General features: G+C 44.4%; 1 protein-coding gene across 4 annotated transcripts in view; it reads right to left on the reverse strand.

Annotated features, from left to right (window-relative positions):
• Nucleotides 1-7,161: 7,161 nt before the first annotated feature.
• TSHZ2 (teashirt zinc finger homeobox 2) overlaps nt 7,162-24,189 on the reverse strand; it is a 330,558-nt gene continuing 313,530 nt past the window's right edge. For all 4 annotated transcript variants that reach the window (XR_014512718.1, XM_083446792.1, XM_083446794.1 and 1 more), the window contains one exon: nt 7,162-8,824. The gene's annotated coding sequence lies outside the window, so the exon portion shown is untranslated. The remainder of the gene's footprint in view (nt 8,825-24,189) is intronic.

Raw genomic sequence — 24,189 nt, forward strand, 5'->3', positions numbered from 1 at the left:
CTGGTGGTTCCCTCGCTACGAGAAGCCAAGTTACAGGAACCAGGCAGAGGGCCTTCTCAGTAGTGGCACCTGCCCTGTGGAACAGCCTCCCACCAGATGTCAAAGAGAAAAATAACTCTTTTTCTTCTTTTTTGGTGTTTGGTTTGTCTTTTCTGTTGCCTAAATGTTTGGTGTTGTATAATGAATTGAAATCAATAAAAAGAGAGAGAGAGAGAGAGAGAGAGAGAGAGAGAGAGAGAGAGAGAAATAACTACCAAACTTTTAGAAGACATCTGAAGGCAGCCCTGTTTAGGAAGCTTTTAATGTTTAATAGGTTATTGTATTTTTGTGTTCTGTTGCAAGCCGCCCAGAGTGGCTGGGGAAACCCAGCCAGATAGGCGGGGTATAAATATTATTATTATTATTATTATTATTATTATTATTATTATTATTATTTTGCTGCCTGAGGCATCTCCTACTCCACATACCATAGCTGACTAGGTTGGCAGTTGAATGCCACTTCCACACCGACAATGGAACTTGAGGGTGGTCAGGTAGTCTGTGAGGAATGATGAGTCTGCTGCCTGAGGAGGTTTCCTCACTTTGCCTAATGGTAGGGATGGCCAAGACCAATGCAGAAAAGTTGGAGGGGTTGACCATGGGGCAGAAGAGACAATGACAGCCAGTGCTCCCCCCCCCTCAAAAAAATGTTTGGGGGTACTCTCATTTTCGTACACATATTGAAATACTGCCCCTCAATGAGGCCAAACTTAGATTCACAAAATGTTTAGGGGTATGCGTACCCCTGTGCCCCCCCCCAGAAAAACACACACTGAGGACAACCAAATATCTGAAGGCCTGGAGCACGTTTGTTTTCTGTTTCTCCTGTGGTTAAGGTAAAAAAAGGGTAAAGGACCCTCGGACAGTTAAGTCCAGTCAAAGGCGACTATGGGGTTGTGGTGCTCATCTCGTTTTTCAGGCCGAGGGAGCTGGCGTTTGTCCACAGCTTTCCGGGTCATGTGATCAGCATGACTAAACTGCTTCTGGCACAATGGGACACCGTGATGGAAGCCAGAGCACATGGAAATGCCATTTACCTTCCTGACAAAGCAGTACCTATTCATCTACTTGCACTGGTGTGCTTTTGAACTGCTAGGTTGGCAGGAGCTGGGACAAAGCAAAGTGTTGCGGGGATTCAAACTGCCGACCTTCCGATCGGCAAGCCCAAGAGGCTCAGTGGTTTAGACCAGGCATGTCCAACTCCCAAGAGACTGTGATCTACTCCCAGTATATAAAAAAAACTGGCAGTAATCTACCCATTGTCATTGGAGGGAGGAGGAGCATCCTTGGGGTGGGTCGGTTGCCCAGTTGTTGAGCTTTTTTTAGGAGGGAGCTGCCCAGAATTGTTGAGCTTTCTTGGGGGAGGACTCCACAGTTTTTTAGCCTTTCCCCCGTAGATTTTTGTACACAATAAGGATTCCACGATCTACCAGGATCAGCCAGGGATCTACCAGTAGATTGCGATCTACTGGTTGGACATCCCTGGTTTAGACCACATCACCACTTGCTCCCCACTCTGGTGGGTAGGACCTGAACAAATGAGGTTCAAATGACAAGAACCAGGGCAATTTGGGCAAAGGTTCAGAAGAACATCTGATGGTACAATTTGCTTGACAGTGGGACAGACTGTCTTTCATTGGCAGTTTTTAAGCAGTGGCCGAGTGGCCACCTGTCAGGAATGCCATAACAGCAGATTTCTGCTTTGGCATAAGATTGGATTAGATGCCCTTTGGAGAAGGGGCTGTAGTTCTGTGGTAGAACATCTGCCTTGAGTTTAGAAGTCTCCAGGTTCAACCTCTGACACCTGCAGGTAGGGCAAGGAGACACTGGTTGCCTGAAACCCTGGAAAGCCTCTGCCAATCAGTGTAGATCCTCCAAGTGCCCCTATTTTGCAGAGACGTCCTTGATTTAGAGAAGCTGTCCCAGTTTCTGCTTTGATCCCTGAACATCCCACTTTTTCCTTAGGATGTCCCTATTTTCATTGGAGAAATGTTGGAGGGTATGGAGTTATCTGACCCTCAAGCCATCTGAAGGCAATCCTGTAAAGGGAGGTGTTTTTTGTTTTTTTAAAAAAAGTTTAATGTTTTATATTGTTTTTATATATGTTGGAAGCTGCCAAGAATGTCTGGGGCAACCCAGTAAGATGTGTGGGGTGTAAATAGTAAAATTACCATTATGGAATAGGACATCCCTATTTTCATTGCAGAAATGTTGGAGGGTATGTGTATAAGGCAGATTCCTATGTTCCTTTGAGGATAGGTACCCAGGAGTCATTAGTGCCCATCCTTATGACGTCTGAAACTAGGGAAAACTCCAAAAGAATGAGATAACTTACTAAGATCTCATTTTCTTTGACTACTTGTGCAGGAAGAACCAAATACTGGTTAACACAAGTCATCAGTGTGATGCAGCAGAACAACAAAAAATGGCTAATGCTATTCTAGGCTGTATCGACAGAAGTATAGCATCCCGATCAAGGGAAGTAGTAGTACCACTCTATTCTGAATTTGGTCAGGCCACACTTGGAATACTGTGTCCAGTTCTGGGCACCGCAAGCTGGGCCATGCTGTGGGCACCGGCATGGGGGTGCCTGGTTCACACCTGCCATGTACCGCGTTGGCTGACTGGGTTCCCCCAGGTGGTACAGCACTGCTCTGCTTGGCTCTGGTGCGGGGGGGGGGGGCGCTCCAGCTGTGTCAGTGGCGAGGCCTGGGCAGCCATGATGGGCTCCATACCCTGCCTCTCCAGTGCGCATGTACTCCCTTGTGCACCTGCCCACTCCCTGGTGCCTGCATGCGCACCCCTCAGGCATGTGTGCGCCTACCCCAGGCTCTGGGAGCTCACACTATGTGGCTGCAGTGGAAGCGTTTGTAAATACAGTGGTACCTCGGGTTAAGAACTTAATTTGTTCTGGAGGTCCGTTCTTAACCTGAAACTGTTCTTAACCTGAAGCACCACTTTAGCTAATGGGGCCTCCTGCTGCCGCTGGACCGCAGGAGCACGATTTCTGTTCTCATCCTGAAGCAAAGTTCTTAACCCGAGGTACTATTTCTGGGTTAGTGGAGTCTGTAACCTGAAGCGTCTGTAGCCTGAAGTGTCTGTAACCCAAGGTACCACTGTATGATACTGCTCTGCAGATGTTATACCCATCTTCGCCTTGAGTTATCTTGAAGCTTTTCTTTTGCAGCAAGCATATACAGATGTGCACATGAGATTGCACTGACTAGTAAGCACTGGTTAGGACTCAGTGATTCTCAACCTGTGGGTCCTCAGATGTTGTTGGACTACAACTCCCAACATCCCTGAGCTCTGGCCTTGCAAGCTAGGGGTGATGGGAGTTGTAGTTCAACAACATTTGGGGACCCATAGGTTGAGAAAGGCTGGGTTAGGTGGGACACCGTTTGGAGGAGAACTGAGCCACTTGGCCCAGTAGGATCCTGTCCACAGCAAACTGGTCAAGTCCATCTTACCTACAGAAAAGATACGTGGTAAAGGGGGAAAGGCATAACTTAAATCTTCCATTTCCCACCTTTTTCTTTCATGCACTGCCAGTAAAAAAACAGAAACAACGGAGCTCATGTTTCCAAGTAAATCTTTCCAGGCTGTAGGTGATGATGACAATTCCTTGTGCTTTGTTGCAGTGTGGGAGAGTAAACAGCTTGGATATACAGTGTATCAATATGCCACTTGTTAATAAGCAGGGATGCAAATCATAAATATTTGGCTGTTTGATCACTGGTTTTTTAATTAATGTTTTGATGGTATCCAATGAGAATAACAGTCAGGGTGATAATATTGAGGCCAGGCAGCAGACAAAAGAGGCAATGATTTTGTGTGTGTGTGTTACCTGATTTATATGATGGATAAACTATCAGCTCATCCAGATTTATATACCAAGAGGGGGATGGGAAGTGTGTGTGTGTGTGTGTGTGTGTGTGTGTGTGTGTGTGTTCTCACTTAATTCAAATGTTTACCTAAAATGTTCCCAGAGGAGAGCAATGTAAGCAAAATTATCAGAGTTTAATAGTGCAATATTGTAATTTGTAGACAGCTTTTCAATGAGTTCTGAGAGTTCGATCCTACCTGTGTATCTTCTTTTGAGGCGCATATAAGGACTCCCACTGCTCTACCTTTGTGTCCTCGCTGAGGATGCATTCCAAACAACGAAGGCCACCAAACCATGATGGTCTGGCAGTGGGTGGTGGTGTAACTGCCACGGAGGCTGCCTGTGCAAATCCTTTGGCTCCACCCATGTACAAGAGATTTCAAAGGTATTTTCAAACCCTGAGTCCAGACAAGCCTCAAAAACTAAAGCCCTAGTTTTGCTTTTGGGTCATTTGTTTCTAAGTAATGAATAGCTGGTGGAAAGGGGTGGGGGACAAGCTGAGTCACAACCACAACATAAGGAGAGGAGGCTTTAACCCTTTGCTGCTGCCACGGTCCCAATGCAGAATCATTCCTCCTAGTGGCTGCTATTTGCAGTGGCACCCATGAAGGTTTTGATCCCACTGTGAATAGCAGTGTGTGTGGTGATTCGCCACCTGAGCTGCATATTTTAATTTTGGATGTAAATATTTTTAAATGTTTTAATGGGGTTTGCTTTGTGTATTTTACAGATGGGTGTTTACATTTTAAGGGCATTGTTTTATTGCGTACTTTAATTGTGGATTTTATATTTTGATGCTTGCATGTTTGGTTTTTAGTCTTGCAAACTGCTTAAACACCTATTTTGGCATTAAGCAGTAGTAACAACAACAACAACAACAACTGAGATAACGCTGGCACTGGGAGGAATCACATGTTCTCTTCCTATACAGCCTTCTTATATTTTAAGTCTTCTTATAATATTATTATGTATTACTGCATTGCATTTTTGATATCTCATCCTTCCTCCAAGAAGCTCAGGGCAGCGTGAAAGGTTCCTTCTCTTTATATCTTCTCAACAATCCTATGACGTAGGTTGGTTGCAAGAGAACGATCGGCCCAAGGTGTCCCAGTAAGATTTTTTGGTTACCTGGGTTTGACCTTGGGTCTTCCCAGTTCCAAGATCATTAAATCATGGTGTCTTGTCCCTGAAGGAGCAGTATGCAGTTGTTGCCTCACCACCATCAATGCAGTGGAATGAACAAATGGAGTTCTATTAATTTCTTAGACACTGCTTAACATTTTCTGAAGCCACCAGGACTACAAACTTTATAGAGTTAATTAAAAAATAAAAGTAGGCATTATCCAGCTGCCAAATGGGCCGCCACACAAAGAGAATTACACCTAGTAGCTATAAACCCAGAATGTCATATTGGAGTACAATGCGAAAGGTGTACATAATACTGTACCTGAAAGTATCTGCCCATTGTTTACCAGCATAAGCAGAACTGTGATCCCTAATTCCTGAGTCCATGGAATTTTAAAAAGATTCTCCCAAGATTTCAGAGAATTTTGCATCTAGTTTCCACCGGTTCATTTCAGTCTGGACAGCTTCATGCCCACTAAAGCAACATGTGAGCTTTTCACAAGGTCAGTGGTTTTCTGCATTGACGATTGCTCTGCAAATGACAGAAACTGGTGTCCGAGCTGTTAAAAATGGCTGATGATGTTAAGCAGAAGGTAATTTTTCCACTCTTAAAACACATCCACTATTTGCAAATCTAGGGTGCAATCCAGCAGGAAGTTATTTTGGAAGTGAGCAGGGGCTGCACATGAGAGCGCTGCTAATCATTCAATAATAACAATAATACTTGGCATTTATCTAGTGCCTTAGAGTGTTGAAAGCACATAGCTTACATTAACTTGCTGTAATCCTTACAAGAAACCTATAGAGCAGGTCAGTTTCATTATCCCCATTTTGTTGATGCAGGGACTGAGGCCAAGGGAGACCAGCTTGGGGGCCATCTAGTGATCTCATGGCAAAGGCGAGACCTGAGCCAGGGAATCCTGATTTGTAGCTCGTTCTCTCAGCCAGCTGCTGTGCTCCAGGGCTCCATACAAGTGCTCTTGTGCAAATCCCATTAGTTTCGGTGGCGCTTGCTCATAACATCTCCCTGCTGAATTGAACCCTCGTTCTGCACAATAAGCTGCTCATGGAATACTGAGCAACAAACAGAACGGGCTCAGTTTTGGTGTGCCGTTCAAAGCCAGGCTGGCAGTCCTTGTAAAGCGGTTTTTGTGGCTCCAAAATCAGATTTGTGGCTCCAAAATCAGAGGACGAGAGGCCTTTTGCATTGGAAATGGGCACCGCTTCTCCCCCAAACTGAAATGTGTTGCTTCTCATTCCCCCCTCTCCATGCCCGCCTGCACCCCCACCACCCTCCAGGCCTCACAGCATTGCAGAGCTACCCATTACGTAACTTCATTTAATAATCCCAGGCTGGGCTTGGTGCAATTTAACAGCTTCAGAGGAGCCCAGCACTAATGCATCGATTTGGGCTTTAATAGAATTTCGTTGTCAATGGCCGGTGGCCTGCCGCAGCGCCTGCATGCTTCAATCTTAACCCATCCGAAGGCTCTGTGCGTTTCCAGTTGAGCTCCGTTTGTTTCCAGTTGAATAGGTTAAGCAAAGACAGACCTCACTGTTCTCAATTCACTTTATGATCCTCCCATCATAAAAAATAATATCAGCACCTTGCTTTTCATGTCAGAACTACATTTGAGCTGCTATTCCCTATGCCCATGAGTAAATCCCATAAAAGCTGCCCCGTTGTACTGTCGCTATTTTTCCTTGTGGATGATTGATTGATGGATGAGTGCTGACACTTCAATGAAGCTATTTCGACTGCCATCTCAATCCGATGATGTGAGGGGTATATTTTCTGTCCATGCCTCATTACTTCAGAATGACATTCCTGGAACTTCATTTACTTTTCCCCTCCTTCCCTCAAGCGCCATATTTTTTCCCATCTAGGTTATGCATGCCATAAAAAAAGCAATTTGCTATTATATGTGGCATAAGGGCAACACTTTCCCTAGGAGGTAAATAAGAAGGGAATTTTTTTTCCTCTCCCCCCCCTCCCCTCCTTGCTTCCATGTTGAGTTTAGGGATCGTGTCAAAATTTCTCAGACAATTCCGATGTCAGATTTTTCTGTTCTCAGAAACTGGAGGAAACACTAAACAGATTCCAGCCTATGTTTGTTCAGGATTCCATTTTATTTTAGCTTTAGCTTGTACTGCTTTTATTCCTCTAAGAATTCTGTCTTTCTCCCCCAAAACACTTTCAGTTTTATGCCTAGTGTATGCCCCTCTTTATATTTTGAGTAGCAATTTATGACTCAATGCAGTCTTATTTCTCCTTTAAGGATATGAAAACCCATTCTTTAAATGCACAGACAGATTGTCTCTTAAAGGCTGGCTTTGTATAGAAAATGCTTAGCTGGAGAAAAGGAGCTTGTGCCTGTATTTAACCCCTACAAACAATGTACTGGGTGATGGGGAGCGCTCACCATTAAAACGTCTTGGAAGCTATCCGTGAGTTGACATAGAACCCAATTTTAATCTGTGTAATACAGTATTCCTGTTAATAATAACATATAATTAAGACATCCGTTAAAAATCCATAACGTTAATTTAATGGAGAAAATCTAATACAGTTCTATTGGAATTTTTACGTTAAATTAACTTTAACGGGCTTTTAATGGATGTCTTAATTAGATCTCATTATTAACGTGAATATTCCACAAATTAAAATCGGAACCTCAAAAGTTTTAATGGGGGGAAAAAAGTTAAAAGAACCATTTTTAAACAGAATGTTTCCTTCTGCCTCTTTTTCAAGGCAATTTAGCTCCTTTGGAAAATGAGCTGGAATTTTAAAAACAGGTAACAGGAGATAGTGTTTCTTAGGGTCTTTGCATTACTAAGTATCCATAATAGTCTTGACAACAAGTGAGCTGTTTGTTCTTGCATTGATAAAAGCTGGGGAAAGGTTTGAGCCGTCGATACACATGTTAAAAACACACCCTTTCTCATTTTCGTTTGTTTGGAGGGCAAAAGTTTCATTGCATACACCTTGAAATACAGAAATATGACGATGCTTAAATTAAAAAAAAAGAAAGCAAAGACAATGTGAATAAAAGAGCTGGAGGAACAATCAATTTTCAACAAATCTTTGGCAACAACAGGGTTAACCGCAACTATTGGAACAACTTGCTGGGAAGATTAACGCTGTTCCGAGTTTTTTTGGCTCGGGATCTGTTTTAACTTAATAATTCTTCTGCTTACGGTGATGTATTGATCCCTAGTGCCATGACTGGATTGGGCAACCCAGGTGCGCTACTAATAGCTGCTCGGAGTTGAAACATTTCCTTTAGACAAACTATCCCAAAGGGGTTATAAATAGGAAACAGAGATTACCATGAAAAGCAAACCTTCCAGTGTGACTGCATCTTGTGGAGCACGCTTGGACATTAAACGATGAAGAATTATACTTCCCACCCCCCCCTTCCTGTCGAGTGTTACAAATTGACAAAATAAGTACATCAATGTTTTCAGTCATTATCCTACTTCAGTGGTACTTTGTTTTAGTGACAGCAGAAGGGGACAGTGGAGACCAGACAGCCTCGCTGCAGTTTATCAATGAAAATCTAATATCGTCCATAAGCAGGGGAGTGGAAATCAATACTTCATTACCAAATTGTTAGTGAGGATGAAGAAGAATAGCTGGAGGTTTTTATTATTCTTTTGGCAGTCTTCTCAGTCCGGGTTGTTGGAAGTTCAATGTCAGCCGCGGTGCGACGTGCGGAGAAGGTGTGGGCGGTCAGGGCGGGAGAGCCGGGGGTGGGGGTTAAGGCATTGGTCCTGCAATCAGAGATAATTAAAAACAAAACAAAATGACAATGCAAATGACAACGTCAGAATTGCTTCTTTAAAAAATTGCATTTCTTTGAGCTGACGTGTTTCCAGGTACATCTGTTCCAGAGGGATTCAATAAGAAAGCAAAAGTGCAAATAGACATGTATCTATAAGGTTGTTTAGCAGCCTCAGCAAACCTGGTGCCCAATCGATGGTTTGGACTACAATTCCCATCAGCACTATGCTGGCTGGGGCTGATGGGACTTGTAGTCCAAAATATTGGGAGGGCACCACGTTGAAGAAGACTGCCCCATATGGTTTAAAATCAAAGAACCTCAAGGACTGCTTACTCCCATATGAACGTGCCCATGCTTTAGAACAATGGTTCCCCAACTTTTCATTTGCTGCTCGATTGGTTCCATAAACTCATCCCCAGTGCCTCCTGCCCTATAAAAAACCCCCACTATTCAGAGTAGTGGTTTGCTTGACACACTGAGGAAGAAAACAACACAATGAAATTCAAAGCGGTAACAATCAATTGCACCATTTATTCAAAATCCAATTTTAGTTTAATTACATCAACAAAATGAATTAACTGGACCCAGTGGCACCAGCTTTTCAAAGCCTGGTGGTCATTCTGAAGGACCAGGTGGGCAGGCTGGGAGTCATTCTGGACTCACAGCTGTCCATGGAGGCACAGGTCAGTTCTGTGTCCAGGGCAGCTGTTTATCAGCTCCATCTGGTACGCAGGCTGAGACCCTACCTGCCCGCGGACTGTCTCGCCAGAGTGTTGCATGCTCTAGTTATCTCTCGCTTGGACTACTGCAATGCGCTCTATATGGGGCTACCTTTGAAGGTGACCAGGAAACTACAACTAATCCAGAATGCGGCAGCTAGACTGGTGACTGGGAGCAGCCGCTGAGACCACACTGGCTCCCAGTACATTTCTGAGCACTATTCAAAGTGTTGGTGCTGACCTTTAAAGCTCTAAATGGCCTCGGTTCAGTATACCTGAAGGAGCATCTCCACCCCCATCGTTCTGCCCTGACACTGAGGTCCAGCTCTGAGGGCCTTCTGGCAGTTCTCTTGCTGCAAGAAGCCAAGTTACAGGGAACCAGGCAGAGGGCCTTCTCGGTAGTGGTGCCTGCCCTGTGGAACGCCCTCCCATCAGATGTCAAAGAGAAAAACAACTACCAGACTTTTAGAAGACATCTGAAGGCAGCCCTATTTAGGGAAGCTTTTAAAGTTTAATAGACTATTGTATTTTAATATTCTGTTGGAAGCCGCCCAGAGTGGCTGGGGAAACCCAGCCAGATGGGCAGGGTATAACTAATAATAAATGTTGTTGTTGTTGTTGTTGTTGTTGTTGTTGTTGTTGTTATTAACCCCTCCAGTGCCTTCCTGCCTCTCCCTTACCTCTCCACACTGCCTTACCTCTCCCACTGCCCCCCCACCAGAGCAATAACACCCAGATGGGGCACCGCTGCTTTTGCAGGTCTGATGAGGCCCTTCCCTGGGTTCCTGCAGCTGCATTTGGTGTACTGGGAGGCAGGTCTTTTTGACCATGCCGCCATTTTTGTGCTCAACCGTCTTGAAACAACAGGTGAAGATGGATGTGCAGCCACCTGGTAGGCTAGCTCTGCTCCCTACTCCCAGTTTGCGTCTCTCACTAGGTGCAAAAGGTCACACAAATGGTCATTGTAAGGGGCCATATAGTGGGCACCATTAGTGAGCTTTGCTGGCACAAAGGGGCCTGCCAGCAGCTGCCCTGTGCTGGCGTTGAATGTGAACTCCTCTCTCACTCTGAATGCCATTTCCAAGCCACCTGCTGATTGATCCTGAAAATATTTTCTATGGGGCAGTTAGCCCCTCTTTCACCAGTGAGGATGCTAAGCGCTGGTTCACATGGTGCTGTTTAACATGTAATAATTGCAGCCATCACATTGTAGCTTGGTTAGGTGAAACGATGACTGCAGCTCAGCTCTTTTGTTGAACTTCCTTATCAGGCGATCACAGTACCTGTCAGTCGTAACAATTAAGTAATGAGCTGTGCACTTAAGAACCACCATCTCAACATATCATGCAAATTAGCTAGTAAGTAGCGACTGGAATATAGAAAAAGACGAGGGATGCGTTCTGTATCGTTCTGAATGGTGGGCATTGCATTTCAGTTCAGTGTTGTTTGGTTCTCATTCAGAGAATGAGATTCTGAATAAATATGCTTGCATATGAGAGCCACAATGGTTTGCATCCAGCTCTCCTAGGTTGCTCACAACACAAACACAACCCATTTTTCTTTTATTAATGAGTTTAATGACCTCTAATCACACACACGCAGCTGGTTCTTCTTCTTTGGCAATCACTTGTAGCTGAGTAAGATTGTCTTCCAATCATGGTTGATCACGGTGAGGGTTTGCCAAACGTACCTACCTCTTAGCTCAGGGGTCGGCAAAGTTTTTGTGACTTGGGCCAGTTCACGGTCTCGCAGACACCATGGTGGGCCGAAGTGTGTGCACAAACACTGTTTCTGGTGCTCCTTCTGGTGCAGAGGAGGCATGCACAACTTCCTATTGGCTGCAGGACCTTCCTGCAGCCAATGGGAAGCTGACCAGCATCGTGGAAGGCAGTCCCCGCTCTGCTCCGCACCGGTTTAGTGCAGCACATGGGAGCCGACCAAGGGGGTGGTGGGGGTCCATGGGCGAGTTAAACAACCCTCATGGGCCGCTTGTGGCCCATGGGCCTTAGGTTGCCGACCCCTGTCTTAGCTCATTTCTCCCTCTCGTCCTGAGTTTGTGCTTCTTTGAAGTCCATGGCGCCTTGGGTAGAGGCTATTCTCCAAATGGAACCCTTGCAAGTTCTAACCAACATGTGAAAAGATTGGTTTCATTACTGTGACGCAGATTGTCACCTATTGGCTTCCAGAACTCAACGTTTCATCAGTGGGAGCTGGCAGTGTTTTTCTTTCTGTGTAAACTGTGGAGAGGGGGGAAAAGGGGGACAGCTGCCCCCCCATTCAAGTGAATAATAATAATAAAATACTTAACCAACTGAGGTTCTGCCCCTCCCAACATGAATCCTGCCTCCACCACAAACCCTGGCTATGCCCATGGTCAGGAGTATATAAAATCAATAAGTCTCCACCAAGCTTTTTTAAAAAATTATTTCTTCTTTCAGTTCCTTTTCATGATGCTGTGAAAGTTTCTTTGCTCACTGCTGACAAGTGAAACATCATAGCAACTTTTCTTTGGAGAAGGAGAAGCTGGCATTGCCAATGGGAAACTGTGTTTTGCAAGGCTAAAATGGCACACGGAAGTTCATCAGGAAAATGGAAGGAGAAGATGCACTTCTGCCAGCTTCCTGCCACGGGGCTGTCCCCACTTTAGCTTGGGGACAGACAAGATTGCCAGATTCAAAACAAAGCAGGCGTACTTGCCTTTTAAGAGCCGTGTGGGGGCAAAAATTCAGTGGTTGTGATTTCAACCATCATGATGATGAGTCGAGCCTCTCCTGTGAACATCTGCCCTCCTGTGCAACTCTTAAAGGCAGAGGAACCCCATATCAGGACATCAGCAGACAAACAGCAGCAGTATCTCTCTATTTCTGCCTCCCTCTCTCTTTATATATGCCATACAGCCCTTCCATACGGAGACGCACAACACAAGAGCATAAGAAGTGTCTTGCTGGATCAGGCCAAAGACCCATCCAGTCCAGCGCCCAGTTCTCACAGTGGCCAACCAGATGCATGTAGGAAACTCACAAGCCGGACCTGAGCACAAGTGTCTTGAGGTTCTCAGGAATTGCCATTCAGAAGCATACTGCCTCTCACCATGGAGACAAGAGGAAAGCCATCATGGCTATCAGTTTTCAATAGCCTTATCCTCTGTAAAACTGTCTGATCCACCTTTAAAGCCATGCAAGTTGGTGACCATCCCTGGCACACACTCATATGCACTTCAGTGATCATGGCTAATAGTCATCAATAGATATGCCCTCTATGAATTGCTTAGAGGGATCATAACTCAGCGACAGAGCACATCCTTTGCATGCAAATTGCATGCAAATCAGGTCATATGATGCTAAGCAAGGGTGCCATCTAGTGGGGGCAGGGGCCGAGGCCCCCCAAATTTTCAAGGAGGGGGCCAGGTCCCCTCAATATTCCATTGCGACCGTGCGCATGCTGAGGACAAACCGATGTGCTTGATGCTAAGCAAGATTCAGTCTGGTCAGTACGTGAATCGGAGGCCCCCTGGAAATGACCTTTTGAGTTCCATTATGGATGAAAACAAGATACAAAATATACTATGAATTGTATTCAATGTACCACTAAGTTAAAGTCAAGCAGAGATAACGCTGTTCTCCAGGCAACAGGTTTTGTGCTAGCAGTAAGCCCGCTGCTGGCAACTTGGTTGCACAATAGATTGTGCAATTTGTTGTGCAGCAAGTTCCAGCTAATGCAGCTGTTGCATTGGGTTCCTCTGTTGCACAATTTAAAACCCACCCATCTGCTAGCACTTGTGGACCAATGATGTCAGATACAGCTCTAAATGCATACATAAATAACTTTAAAATAAGTTATTCTAAGCTGAGATCTGTAACATCCTGGATCACATATCACATTGTTCATGTAAGTAGCATGGGTTGCCCTTGTGAGGGCTCCCCGTACCTCATAATAATGGCACAGACAACAGACAGCAAGGCTATGTCAGGGTCAGGCATTTCTCTGCAAGCCTTGGTTGTTGATTCCCCTCCCCCTCCTCTTGTAAAGCAAGGGCCTTTAAGAAAATCTCTGGTGAAATTAGGCTAGGAAAAGGGACTCTGCATCTTTGAGTAATGAGACTGGGAAACTGGGAACGCGTTTCCCACTCACTCATTTCTCACTGTACGGCATTCCGATTTCGTGACACTTCCTAATAAATCATTGCTTATCACTCACATGGGAACGTAACACGGCTCAAGTTAAGATTCGTTAGCGATTGTAAAGAAGAAACATGAATTGCTCTATATCAGAGCTTTTTGATCATCATCCGGCCTGCTGCAGGCACTCTTTTTTTATTGTTATATTTACTGTAACTGTTGTTTAAGGCATAAATAAAAGAGCAGGAAAGCACAGAAAATATGAATAATGTAAATAAATTTATTTGTCTTATTTATGCATTGATGTAAGCATTTGGCAATTACTCTGCACAGCAGTTTGTATCCGGCATCAGAGAGAGAGAGAGAGAGAGAGAGAGAGAGAGAGAGAGAGAGAGACTGTTGCAGCGGCAAGCAGATCTGATACATTAAACTGCACACACCTGGCCCCACCAAAAGGCCTTCTGCTGCTACTTTCAAGAGGGGGCACTGAGAAGTCCACTAACCACTGTGACCTTTCCTGGTCAAGCAAATCAAGGATGGTTTCTGTAGGCAATGGGGCTCCTCTCTCCCTCACCACGGCATTGTGGCTCCCTCTCCTGGAGTGGATGTTGGTAATATGGCACCCTGTGGAAAACCAAAATTTGACACACCCACCCACTGCTCAACCCTTGAACAAAACCAGCTAAACGAGGCACTGGGCTTTAGGAAGGAGGTATAAGGCTCTGGCAGGGTCCCAGAGCCCTCCCGTCTCCTTCCCAAAGCCCAGCATGTCTTTTTTGAGAAGGAGGTGGGAAAGCACCCCCTCAGCTCAGCGCTCTGTGTGGGACAACTGGACATGCCCCCTCCATCACATCTATACATTTAAAGCACTCTTATACCACTTTAGCAGTTAAAACTTCCCTCAGGGAATCCTGGGAACTGTAGTTTCTTAAGCATGAGGATAGTTGCCAGGAGGCCCCTCACAGAGCTGTAATTCCCAAGAGACTATAGCTTCCAGGATCCATTGGGGAAGCCATGACTATTATAGTCATGACTCTTACAGTCAGGTTAAAAAAGAGAATGCTTTAAATGTGTAGTATAGATGATGTGACCCAGATCTCATGTTTGTTTGTATGCTTTAAAAAAATCAGCTCTCATTCCTTTTGTTGTTGTTTTAATTCATCTGTCAGTACCCTTAACAAACTACATTTCGCACAATTCTTTAAGGGAAGTAATGACTATTTTATTTTGTTTATTTTTTTAATATTTAGGTTGGTGCAAATGAATACATTATACCTAATTTGGATTAAAATTAGATCCTAGTTCCTAAAAGGGAGATTTTAGTGCAACTCCCTGCCACAGAAACATTCAGATTTCAGTTATTTGGAAGGTATCTATTAGGAAGCAATGACTATTGAAGTGGTATAATAGTTAGAGTGCTTTAAATGCATAGCATTGTTGTGAACCTGATTTTGTGCCTTATACATTACATTGGAGGGGGGGCGCTTTTGGCCTTTTGAGAAGGGCCTTAGCTCAGTGGCAAAGCACCTGCTTCAGTTCCTGGCATCTCCAGGTAGGGTGGGGGAGAGATCTTCTCCCTGAAATCATGGAGAAGCTGTACAAAGGCGGGGGAGCAATACATTTTTGCTCCACCCGCTTTTGTCTCTGCCCCGCCCACCACTGACATGTGACTACAGGAAGGTGAGCCAGAAAGTGGCTCTCAGTCTGAAAACAGTCCCCCCCTTTGGTGTGGACAAGTCTAGAGAGCTCTCATCTGTGGAGGGATGTGCATGGCATCACTGGCGGAGGAAGAGGAGTGTGGCGGGAGTGCACCACCCCTGGCAGCGCGATCCCAGTAGAGTGCCAGCCCTACCCCCGCCTGCTCTCCACCCCCCTGGTACCAGAGCATGAAGCTCCACCACTGCATGGCATTCCCCACGTCACTAACGTGTTTCCCAGCTGGGATAGATGTGAAAGATCTCCCTGTGATGGAGAAGCGTGGTCCAGGAAGTTCTAGTCAACTGCACTCCTTACACCATGCCTTCTCTGCTTATCAACACGTCTGCAGCAACTCTGAGATAAAAGCGTGGCTGAGTCAGGAGGAGTCCCTAATTATTCCCGAGTTCCTTTTCCTTCTTTTCAATTTGCTTCAGGCCTTTGATTAACCCCTTGATCAGGCAATCACATCTGGGATTGAAGCAAGTTAAGTGGCTGTCTTCAGTTATAGGCTTCCATTTGCCTGCTGAACCACAGGAGAAACAAGGAGATCTCCTTTCATTAAGCAAAAAGAAAGCCCTGAGACAAAATTGGTAACTGTAACGCAGACACACCAACTTTGTGTAATCATGAAGTTGGTGAGGAGACTACATTTGGTGTGTGTTCTGTGTCAGTGTTATATGGTTGACAATTATTTATTTATTTATTTATTTAAGTCTGCCTATCGCTCACCTTGAATGGGAGAGTGCCTGCCAAGTACCTCTCCCACAGCAGAACAATATTTTATGCATTTACCCATAATTTCCTCCCTGTTATCTACTGTATTCTCTGTTCAAACTCACGTACACACTGCTGCTATTGCAGCTACAGTTTGAAGCGAAGACCAGCACAGGCAGAAAGAGGCTTTTTCTTGTTCTGTTTTCCTACTGAAAATCGCTCACACTTCCCTAACCTGTTTTTGCCTTCACTGTAAATGAATGTATCTTCTCAGGCATGATGGCGATGGAAAACAGGCCAGGAATATTTTTTTTGGGGGGGGGAGTTCACATTGCTGCTTACTCTGCGTTGGGTGCACTCCCACTGTTAGTTTTTGAAGCCATGTTCACATGACATTAGTCAGCCATAGCGGCATTATGTTAAAAATAAATCAAAAGCCCCCCCACACATCAAAGTGAAGAATTACAAACCTGCACATACTATGTTGTTTCTATAGCATGTAGTTCTCTGTGTTGCGCGGGAAACACACATTCTTCCAAGTATAACTCTCGTTTGGGGGAAGCCATGACTATTTAATGTGGTAAACACTGCTTTAAATGTATGGTGCAGATATGACATTAGTTTATTCTGTGCCTCAGGAGGACAGGGATTCTATTTTAGAATCCTACAACAAACCAATTTTTGGAAAATATTTGATATTGTTTAAACACAGACATTCTGTACAATATTAATTTTAAAAATAAAATTATGGCACATTTCGATTTCCATTTCTTCCCCAGCAGAAGATTATCCGTGTGTGTGTGTGTGTGTGTGTGTGTGTGTGAAGCTACTAAGGTAGAAGAAGAGTTTGGATTTAGAGTTTGGTAGCAGATTAAGTATTATTATTTATGTTGAGTGTACTTATATCCTGTTTCATAGCCCCAAGAGACTCTCAAAGCAACTTACAAAAGTTTGTTGTTGGCCTCTGTCTGCTTTGGGAGACAATAGGTGGGTGTGCATTAGGGCTTAAGGGAAACCATTAGAAGGTTGCATCACCCGCTGTGGCGGTAGAGGCCGATATGGGAGAGACATGTTTTGTTGAGGCTGGGGCAGATGAAGACATCTGGTTGCGCTGCTGTAGATGCACTATGACATCTCTTCTCCCTGTGCTCCTCCCAGTGGTCATTCCTCCTCTGGTCACTGCTATGGATGCACAACCTGATTGTCTTTCTTCAGGCACTGCAGATGCCTGCAAAGGATTCCCACGTTGGTGGGGTTGATGTTGGCAGCCTTCATGTCACTGTTTCAGATATCTTTGTATTACAGACTTGGTATGCCAAAGGACCTGGTGCCTGAAGCCAGCACATTATGAAAGATAGTCACAATAAAATCTCATTCAAATCTGGTATCAGGAACATAATCACATGGTGTCACTATGACACCATGATTCTTTTTAGGTGGTGTTTCCTGCCCACATCATCGATCTCACTTGGTGTTGCCCTTTGGCCTTCACCTACTAGGCATCAGAGTCCACTGAGGTCCACCACTGAGGTCAGGCAGTGTGGGTGGCCAGGTGGACCTCCATCAGCCCATAAGAGAAGCAAATGTTCAGTTCTGAAGTGGAAGCCTACCTTCAAATCTCATTTCAACAGTCCTGTTCAAGTTATTTCTGTGTAAGATTGATGGTAAAATAGGATTCGGATAATACATGTGTACACGTGTCCCTGTGTGCAGTGAATTGATGGCACGGTCAGCTCCAGATCAGGCAATCTATTGCTGATTTTGTCACAAGAGGGTGGGAGGGCCGCTGCTGAAACCAGGGATAAATATTTGACAATGCTGTGAAGGCAACTTTGCTAACGATTTTTGAACAACCTCCAACTGAGGCCTAAATGCCTTCAATATCCATAAACAACTCTATACTGTCCAGTTAGGGAGACAAAGACATAGAGGCTTGTCAGGAAGATTTGCATGGCTAAGTATCCGAGATCCCAGAGATGATGAGGGATTGTTTGAGAGGGGAGTTTGGCGGCGTGGCGTGTGGCGGCAGAGAGCATGCCATACGGAACGGATGACAATCATTACCATATTGCAGAGCCTTACACCTTCCCAATTACTGGCAGGTTTCATTAATTACGGCAACATTTCACCAATAGAGTCCCCATTCTACCCCCTCCCTCTGCCTTGTCACCTCCGCCCCTTTGTCTACAGAAAATGCACAACTCAGTAGCTGATCACCCACGAAAAAATGGGCCATGTGGCCTCCTGCTCAGGCTGAAACAAGCAGACAAATAAATAAATAAGGCAGCGTTGGGCTCTGAAATCAAGATGGAGGAAAACAGGGTGGTAATTCAGATGAGTGCAGGAGCTTCTGAACTAGTATCGAGGGTGTCTGGATTTATTTCTATTTTGCTAAACTGGGCTCCCACATAGGCAGCGCATGCAACAGGGGTATATGCAAACTGATGTGCTTAAAAGCAAAATAAATAAATAAAATAAAATAAAAAGGGAAAGGCACGCCCCCCCCCATAAACTCCAGATGCGTGTACAAAAACTAGAGGCAGATTGCAAAACGGCAGTCACTTAAGCTCTGCTAAGACTGAAGTTTTGCTAGTCGAGATTGGCGAATCGTACAAGGAGAGGCTGCGCAGATACCATTGGCTCAGCCCCATTAAATATAATGTCGGGAGCATTTCCCCGCTGTCATCTTGTTACTATCAACAGCATTATCTGTATCAACCGCTTCTACAATTACGCTTAACGACTAGTCTTGCTACAAAGAGTCAGCAGCCCCCAAGCTCGTTTTCATTTTAAATACGCCAAAGAAAGGCGGGATGCTAACCCTTCAGATGCTTGAAAAACAAGACAGGAAAAAACCACAGAGACCATGCAAACATTTCCAAATCGTCACTGATAGCACCCCCCCTCGCTGCCAGCACACACACACACACACACACACACTCCTATTCTATGGTTGGCCAACTGTTCCCAGTGATTTCTATTACATTTCCTACCTATTATTTCATGTAATGGCATTCCTTAAATTTTAAATTAGCTCCGAAGAATAAAAATAATTGAATTCCTGCTGTTTTGTGTACATAGAGGGTGACAGGAGCTAATGTGATAATTTAAACTGTAAATGAGTCTTCACTTTGTGTTCATTAATTACAGCTAATTACTGAATTACAAACCTTCTTGGTTAGGCACTGTTATGTATTCATGTAGCATGTTAGACCTCCAGCTGGTAGAAAACTGTTTTATAGACTTACAAGCTGACATGCTAAGCTAGCATAGGAACGAATTTCATTTGGGGTGGGGGGTGGGAGGGGGGAAGAAGACGGGATAGAGGAGCTAAAAACAAAACAAGGATCGAGAGCTCTGAGCATAAGCAATGAGTCTGACTTGGATCTGAGGACCAAAGATACCCTGCATGATGAACTGAATTTCCTGAATATTCAGGACAGGCAGTAGATACATTTTTTTCTTTCATATGCTGATGGATACTCCAGGGATTGGATGATCCACCCCCCCCCCCCACATCACAGCAATTTCTCAAACCATGTGAGCATCAACACTGATGTAAGCATGCCTGAAATACAATCCATTCTGGGTCAGTTCTGGAGCTGCCAATCTCTACTTACTGCTAATTATAGCAATAGCAGCAACTTATTGCATATGGTGACTACTTACTCCTTGCAGCAATAGGAGCTACTAAAGCTGCTATTAAGGAACGCTGCCATCATTAAAGCACAACAGTGAAAAGGGGTAAACTGCCACCTAAAATGCGTGCATTTCCTGTGCCAGAATAAAGTTCAATAGCGGCTGTGTCTGCACCACACATTTAAAGCACATGATTTCTCCCTCCCCAAGAATCTTAGAAACTCCACTTATGAGAAAGCAACTGAAATTTTCTCTCCCTGTTGGTAATTTTGAATGTCTTTTCTTTTCTCTTTAACTGATAGCAACCGGTCGAAAAAACACAGGGGAGATTTCCAGAACAGCGGTAGAACCAGAGGAGGGGGCTACAGCCTAGGATTGCTGGTAGGAGCAGATCAAGCTAGGAATGTGTGAATCGATGAGTTTTGCTTTCTCCCCGTTTCCCATTTCCTCCCAATCTTAAATTCATTTCTCCACATTTTCACATCAGTCTGCATTTCTTTTCTTCCTTTTAAAAAAGGTACTCATGAAAATTCACAAGCACGCAGCACAAATTTCTCCTAATATACACATTTTATATTTTCCCCAATACTGCATATGCATTTTTTTGCATGTTACTTTCACTAATATATGCATTTTTATGTACAATCTACCTCAGTATATGCATTTTTTGTGTGTGTCATTACCTGGCTGGAGGACCGAAATGCAAAATTTGGAGAATTGTGAATTTTTTGGAGGATGACACTGTTTCAGTTCACACATTGTTTTCAAAGTAGGTTCACCTTTAAAAGTGAACTGAATCAAATTTCTCCCCTAGCCCTGGATAAGGCCTATCCACCATGACCTCATAGGAAAATCAGTGAGCTGAGCTGTGAGCAGTGAACCGTAGGAGCTCCACCAACCATGGAATTATAATTCTCTGGCTGCTGCTTTCCATGAGCTCAGCTGAAGACTGGCTGCCTTCCTTGGCACCCAAGTGGAAACTTTGACAGTCACCGCCCTGCTCTCCTCACTATTTAGTGCCTAGCATTAGCCCTCCACTAGAAGTCCCAGTATGTTTCCGAGCACAATTCAAAGTGTTGGTGCTGACCTTTAAAGCCCTAAACGGCCTCGGCCCAGTATACCTGAAGGAGCATCTCCACCCCCATCATTCTGCCCGGACACTGAGGTCCAGCGCTGAGGGCCTTCTGGCATTTCCCTCAATGCAAGAAGCCAAGTTACAGGGAACCAGACAGAGGGTCTTCTTGGTAGTGGCACCCGCCCTGTGGAACGCCCTCCCACCAGATGTCAAAGGGAAAAACAACTACCAGATTTTTAGAAGACATCTGAAGGCAGCCCTGTTTAGGGAAGCTTTTAATGTTTAATAGGTTATTGTATTTTAATATTCCGTTGGAAGCCGCCCAGAGTGGCTGGAGAAACCCAGCCAGATGGGCAGGGTATAAATAATAAATCATCATCATCATCCCATTTCCATTTCCTCACCAGGACATTCAAGCTGCATTTACAGTATAATCCTACGCAGGTCTATGCCTAAGTGAATCCCGTTGGGATTCTCAGATAAGCATGGATGAGATTTTATATGGTATCAGACGATCCTATCTACCTTAGTTTTGCCTTATACCAAGTCACTTCACTGGTTCATCTAGCTCAGTATTGTTTAGGTAAAAGGTAAAGGTAAAGGTAAAGGACCCCTGGATGGTTAAGTCCAGTCAAACTTGACTATGGAGTGTGACGCTCGTCTTGCTTCAGCCTGAGTGCCTGTCTGCAGACAGCTTTCCGGGTCATGTGGCCAGCATGACTAAACCACCAGAGTGCACAGAAACACTGTTTACCTTCCTGCCGTAGCAGTGCTTATTTATCTACTCGTGCTGGTATGCTTTTGTACCGCTAGGTTGGCAGGAGCTGGGACAGAGCAATGGGAGCTCACCCCGTCACACACATTTGAACCACCAACCTTCTGGTTGGCAAGCCCAAGAGACTCAGTGGTTTAGATCACACCGCCACCCGCTGTTTACACTGAGTGGAGGCAGCTCTCCAGGGTTTCAGATATGGAATATTCCCAGCCCTACCTGGCGATGCAGGGGAATGAACCTGGGACCTTTTTGCATGCAAAGCACCTTCTCCACTGCTCTTCTATATTTTCACCTTATTCACTCACTCAATAAGAACCATTGTTTGTTTGTTTTTATTTTGTAGTTCATGTGAAGAACAAAGTGTGTCCCTTCAAATGGTGGTAACGAGAAAGCCATGCCTTAAAAAAAAGATCAGAATAGCATGTTTTTCACGTACAGAGATTGTACTGCTATTCACCCTGAGCTCCTTCAGGAGCAAGGGAGGGAAATAATAATAATATAATATAATATAATATAATATAATATAATAATATAATATAATATAATATAATATAATATAATATAATATAATATAATATAATATAATATAATATAATATAATATAATATAATATAATATAATATAATATAATATAATATAATATATAATATAATATAATATAATATAATATAATATAATATAATATAATATATATAATACAATACAATACAATACAATACAATAATATAATATGATACATCATTAGCAGTTCATAGTCAGGATGAATACCCACTATAACCTTCAGCTTTCTGCATCTACATCTTAGGGACAACACTTTCTTACTATGCAGCTCATGAGGACTACATTGGGTCCTCTTAAATCCTTGGGAATGGAACCAAGTTGTCCATTATCTCCCAGCCTACTTTTGTGCATTTGGTTCTTTCCATCTACATCTTTTCAACGACGTAAGTCAACACACACACACAAAAGGTAAGTTGTTGTGATTTAAGACATTGCAGTCCCATTAACTTCAGCAAGACTGACATTTGTTGTTATCGAGCTATTCCAATAACTGAATGATGGCCCAGACTAAAGGCCATTTTGTCGTTCGGTTAGATTATAATTCTCTCCAACCCATTTATTTCAAAGTAAGTAAGTCTGTTCATACTATATTAGGTTTTGCATCCAAAGATCAGTCCTTCTAAAAATCCCATGATGGGTTTTTTTACGGGGACTTAATTTAAACTGCTAGCTCGTTTCCCGATAGTAACGTTGGAAGGCACTGGAAAGCAGATGTGGCTTTCCTAAAGTTAAGCATCCCAAAGAGACTCCATCTTGACTGATCTTCTAAGTCCCATGCCAGAGCAGCATCACATCTTATTTGGCTTCAGATTGTGATCACTCATCAAAAGTAACAGGTTAGTGTATTTGTCCTGATTAAACTTGGATAGGGAAATGTGTCTACCTCAGATTAGGCCAAATTGAACCTAATTCACCATGTCCACACATTGCCATAAACCTAAATCCTTCTTAGAATGTAGGTCGCTTGGGTAAATGTATATTGCATACAGTGGTACCTCGGGTTACATACGCTTCAGGTTACATACGCTTCAGGTTACAGACTCCACTAACCCAGAAATATTGCTTCAGGTTAAGAACTTTGCTTCAGGATGAGAACAAAAATCCTGCTCCGGCGGCGCGGCAGCAGCAGGAGGCTCCATTAGCTAAAGTGGTGCTTCAGGTTAAGAACAGTTTCAGATTAAGTATGGACCTCCGGAATGAATTAAGTACTTAACCCAAGGTACCACTGTACTGTCTTTTGTAGCAGATAATGGTAAAAACAAAACCAAAAACCCCCACTTAAAACAATTGTGAGCCTAAGGCTGCTATGCTGATCTCCACTTACCCGCGAGTAAGCCCCAATGAATTCAATAGGTCTTCACAGTAGACATGGTTAGGATTGCCTTGTGAGGCTTTAATTTGCCAGCTAGCCAGAGCAGCGGCAGAGCAACATGCTCCGGCCCCCAGAGCGGCAAACAGGCAGGGGCATGGGTGCGCCACGCGTCCTGGGGGTGCACGGCATGTGTCCTGGGGGTGCACGGCAAGTGGCGCGTTTCCCAGGGCAGTGGCTGCGATGGCACACCCCCCCCCCCGGGATGGCACCAGGGGTGGACCGCTCCCCCCACTCCCACCTTCATCCACCAGTGAGCCAGAGGCTGCCTGATAAGTGCTGCTCTGCCAGTGGATTAGTGCCACTTACTCAGAGGAGCAACTGGTGCACACTCCTTGCTGAGGGCAACAGCACATTGGGGGAGGGTTAAGAGAGCCATTCGTTCCCATCAAGAGCAGGCAGCCTCTTATCCATCCGGATTAGGGAACTGCTCACTAACAGTGCCTCAGTCTTATCTGCATTGAGCTTCAGTTTGTTGTCTCTTACCCAATACAGTGGTACCTCAGGTTAAGTACTTAATTCGTTCCGGAGGTCCGTTCTTAACCCGAAAGTATTCTTAACCTGAAGCACCACTTTAGCTAATGGGCCTCCTGCTGCTGCCGCCGCGCCGCCGGAGCATGATTTCTGTTCTCATCCTGAAGCAAAGTTCTTAACCTGAGGTACTATTCCTGGGCTAGCGGAGTCTG

Source organism: Podarcis tiliguerta, assembly GCF_965153285.1.
Source record: "Podarcis tiliguerta genome assembly, chromosome: 6".
Lineage (NCBI taxonomy): Eukaryota > Metazoa > Chordata > Lepidosauria > Squamata > Lacertidae > Podarcis > Podarcis tiliguerta.